The sequence below is a fragment of the Phaseolus vulgaris genome, chromosome 10 (assembly GCF_051622355.1).
Source record: "Phaseolus vulgaris cultivar YP4 chromosome 10, ASM5162235v1, whole genome shotgun sequence".
Taxonomy (NCBI): domain Eukaryota; kingdom Viridiplantae; phylum Streptophyta; class Magnoliopsida; order Fabales; family Fabaceae; genus Phaseolus; species Phaseolus vulgaris.
This window is the reverse complement of record NC_143507.1, coordinates 17,390,301-17,395,321: the sequence shown is the minus strand read 5'-3', so window position 1 is coordinate 17,395,321 and position 5,021 is coordinate 17,390,301.

Genomic DNA, 5,021 nt, shown 5'->3' with positions numbered 1-5,021 from the left:
AGTATGATTCTTTAGCCAAGAATATCATCACATCTGCACTGAATATGGATGAGTTCTTTAGAGTCTCTCAATGTAACTCAGCAAAGGAGATGTGGGATGTACTAGAGGTGACTCATGAAGGAACTGATGATGTGAAACGGGCAAGGAAGCACTCACTCATTCAGGAGTATGAGCTATTCAGAATGCAATCTGAAGAAAGTATTGCAGTTGTGCAGAAACGATTTACACATATTGTAAATCACCTCATTGGCCTTGGTAAAGTCTTTGATAAGGAAGAGCTCAACATAAAGGTATTAAAATGTCTTGATAGGAGCTGGCAGCCTAAGGTAACAGCAATCTCAGAATCCAGAGATTTATCCAAGATGTCCACTGCAGCACTTTTTGGAAAGCTGATAGAACATGAAATTGAGCTGAAAAGATTGAAAGAACAAGAAACAGTGGAAAAGAAGGCCAAAGGAATTGCTCTGAAAACTACCATAGAACATGATGCAAGTGAGGAAGAAGGTGATCCAGAACATGATGAGACTGTGAGTCTGCTCACCAGGAAGTTTAGCAGATTTCTTAGAAAGAAAAACCGTGACAGAACTCAGCAGAGAAAGAGGTATTCCAAACAACCTATTGATTCAAATTCTTCCAATTACACGTGTTTTGGATGTGGTAAACCAGGTCATATAAAAGCTGATTGTCCAAACAATCAAAGTAAAGAAAAATCAGCAAGCAAGAGGAGTGACAAAGGGAAAGGTAGAAGAGCATATATCTCATGGGAAGAAAATGATGTATCCTCATCTAGTGATTCTTCAACTGAAAGTGAAAAAGCAAATATTTGCTTCATGGTGGATGATGAGGGATCCAACTCTGACTCAGTAAGTAATTTCTCCACTGATTCTGAAAACTATGATCAACTGTTATTAGCCTTTAAGGAAACACATGATGAAGCAAACAGGTTGGCTGTAATGTGCAACAGATTGAATAAAGTAAATAAGGTACTTGAACCAAAGGTTAAAACTCTTGAAGAAGAACTGCTCAAAGCTAAAACTGAATTAATTAGTCTTGAATTGACATGTTTACATGCATCAATTAAAACCTGTGATAATTGCAAAAAGCTGGAAAAACAGGTTGAGTATTTGTTGAAAACGCTTTCAAATTTCACTAAGGGAAGAGAAAATCTTGAAACCTTATTAGGTTCACAGAATGCTGTTTTCAATAAAAATGGTTTAGGATATAATCCTGGAATGAAAGGTAATGTGAAAAAGCTGTCAAGTTTCTTTGTTCCTTCCAAAACAGGTTTTTCCTCTTTTAGTAATTCAAAAATAATGCATACTGCAACATGTTTTTATTGTATGAAATCTGGTCATGTATCTAGAACATGTAAGGCTAGGAGATATCTTGTTCCTAAAGGATTGGCCAAATGGCTTCCTAAGGAAAGGTGTTGATCATGCTGGACCCTAGACTAAAAGGGTACCATATGTGCTAAATCTGTTTTGTTGCAGAAAAACAGCAGGAGAAACCAGTGGTATCTAGACAGTGGCTGCTCAAAGCACATGACTGGTGATGTGACTCAGTTCATAAATCTGAAACTCAAAGCTGAAGGGCATGTCACATATGGAGATAACAATAGAGGAAAAATTCTTGGAAGAGGAGATGTTGGTACTAAAAATTCAACTACTATTGAGAATGTCCTATATGTTGAAGGGCTAAAACATAGTCTTCTAAGCATTAGCCAGCTGTGTGACAAGGGATACAAGGTCAATTTCGAAGCAAATACTTGTACAATTGCAAATGAAAATTCTGGTAAGGTGCTGTTCACTGGAAAAAGGGTAAACAACATTTATCTCCTAGACATTATTAAGAGCTGTTCTGAAAATGAGTGTTTGCTATCTAAAAATGATGAGTCATGGCTGTGGCATAGGAGACTAGCTCACATTCACACAAATCACTTGAACAAGCTAAAATCTAAGGAACTTGTTTCTGGCTTACCAAACATAAAGTTTCAAAATAACAGATTGTGTGATGCCTGTGTAAAGGGAAAACAGATTAGAACTTATTTTAAGTCAAAAGATATGGTTTCTTCAAATAAAGCTTTGGATGTTTTGCATATGGATTTGTTTGGACCATCTAGGACTGCTAGCTTAGCTGGAAATTACTATGCTTTGGTGATTGTTGATGACTTTTCAAGATATACATGGACTTTGTTTCTTGCTTCTAAAAATGATGCATATAAAGCCTTTAAGAAACTTGCTAAGGTTCTGCATAATGAGAATGAAAATAGGATAAAACAGATTCGTAGTGATCATGGGGGAGAATTTCAAAATGCAAAGTTTGATAAATATTGTGAAAAACATGGGATCATACATAGTTATTCTGCTCCTAGGACACCCCAACAGAATGGTGTTGTTGAAAGAAAGAATAGATCACTAGAAGAGTTAGCTAGGACTATGCTAAATGAATCTGGTTTACCTAAATATTTTTGGGCTGATGCTGTATATACTGCTTCTTATGTGCTTAACAGAACATTGATTAGACCATTCCTTAAGAAAACTCCCTATGAATTGTATAAAGGAAGGAAGCCTAGCATTAGTCATCTTAGGGTGTTTGGCTGCAAATGTTTTGTTTTAAATAATGGTAAGGATAATCTAGGGAAGTTTGATCCTAAATCAGATGAAGGAATACATATTGGTTATGCTATAAATGGTCATGCTTATAGAGTATATAACAAAAGATTGCTTGCTGTTGAAGAATCTATACATGTTGTGTTTGATGAAACAGATTTTTCTGTGCCCAAATCTGTTGTGGATGAACCTGGTATGGATGATTTAAGAACAATTATGCAACAGAATCAATCCAGTGAGCTTGATGCTACTAATCCAAATTCTGTCAAAGAATCTACTGTGAATGCAGGACTGCCTAAAGAATGGAAGACTCCAAGGGATCTCACTCTTGACAATGTGATTGGTAAAATTGAGAAAGGAGTCTCAACAAGGAATTCACTCAATAACTTCTGCAGAACAGTAGCTTTTGTGTCTCAGATTGAACCTAAAAGCCTGGAAGTAGCACTGCAAGACAGCAATTGGATAACAGCAATGCAAGAAGAGCTGAATCAGTTTGAATACAATGAAGTATGGACCTTGGTTCCAAGGAAGCATGAGATGAACATAATAGGAACCAAGTGGGTGTACAGGAACAAGATGGATGAACATGGAGCTATCACTAGAAATAAAGCAAGACTGGTTGCTAAAGGGTATAACCAAGAAGAAGGTATTGATTTTGGTGAAACCTATGCACCAGTAGCACGTCTTGAAGCTGTCAGACTTCTTCTAGCATTTTCCAGCATACAAGGCTTCAAGCTATTTCAAATGGATGTCAAGAGTGCATTTCTAAATGGCTACATCAATGAAGAGGTGTTTGTATCTCAGCCTCCAGGGTTTGAAGATCACAAGAATCCAGAACATGTGTTCAGACTTAAGAAAGCCTTATATGGATTAAAGCAAGCACCTAGGCAATGGTATGAAAGGCTAAGTGAATTTCTGCTGTCTCAAGGTTATAGCCGTGGCAATTCAGATATAACTCTCTTTCTAAAGAAGAAAAGTGAAGATATCATACTTGTGCAAGTCTATGTAGATGATATTATCTTTGGATCCACAAATGAAGAGATGTGTGAAGACTTTGTGAAAACCATGAAAAGTGAGTTTGAGATGTCAATGTTAGGAGAAATGAATTTCTTCCTTGGTCTACAAGTTAAGCAACTCAAGGATGGGATTTTCATAAGTCAAGAAAAGTACTGCAAGGAACTGCTCAAAAAGTTTGATATGAATCAATGCAAAGCAATCAGCACTCCTATTTCAACAAGTTGTCAGCTGGATCAAGATTCTGCAGGAAAATCAGTGGATCAAACGAAATATAGGGGTTTAATTGGTTCTTTATTATATCTAACTGCCAGCAGGCCTGACATTATGTTTGCTGTATGTCTATGTGCTAGATATCAATCTGATCCAAAGGAATCACACTACAATGCAGCAAAGAGAATTCTGAAATATTTGCAAGGATCTAAGGATGTTGGATTGTGGTATCCTAACAAGGTATCTTTGAATTTGATTGGTTTTTCAGATTCTGATTTTGCAGGCTGCAAAGTTGATAGGAAGAGCACAAGTGGGACTTGTCACATGCTTGGATCAAGTCTAATCTCTTGGCATTGCAAGAAGCAAGCTTGTGTTGCTCTCTCCACAGCAGAAGCAAAATACATAGCTGCTGGAAGTTGTTGTGCTCAAACCTTATGGCTAAGGCAGCAGCTAAGTGATTTTGGTATTCTGTTAAATAACATACCTATAAAGTGTGATAATACAAGTGCCATAAATTTGTCTAAGAATCCTGTCATGCATTCTAGAACTAAACATATTGAAATTAGACATCACTTTTTAAGAGAACATATAGCTAATGGAACATGTGATATACAATTCATTGGTACTGAATTTCAATTGGCTGATCTATTCACTAAACCACTTGCTAAAGACAGGTTTCACTTTCTTTTAAATGAATTGGGTATTATTAGCTTGAATTGTCCTCTGCAGTGAAAATTTCAATCTGTTGTTTTATGTTTTAACATGTTTCGTTCCCTGTTTCAGAAATCACAACTGTGACTAGGAAAGAGAAAGATTTATTTTTCTCTCTCTCACTTTATTGTTGACTGCTTTTACGGTTATTGACCAGCAGATCCATGCAAATTAATGTGTGGGTATCCTAACTAATTGGATTTTGTGTAGATGCAACAGATTTGATGTACCAAAATCAGGTTCCAAGATATTCCTACATGAATCCACACCTGAACCTGCTGCACCATTGGAATAAAATCTGCAGCATATCTGTGGGATTTGATTTTTCTTCAAAATTCATTATTTCCAAAATCTGATTACATTGCCCTGAATTAAAATTTGTGCTTTTCAATTTTGGTTTAATAATTCTATATAAACCCTGCTCAAATCAGTTCTTTCTCACACTTTCTCATTTGTGCTATAAGCTGTCCAGAT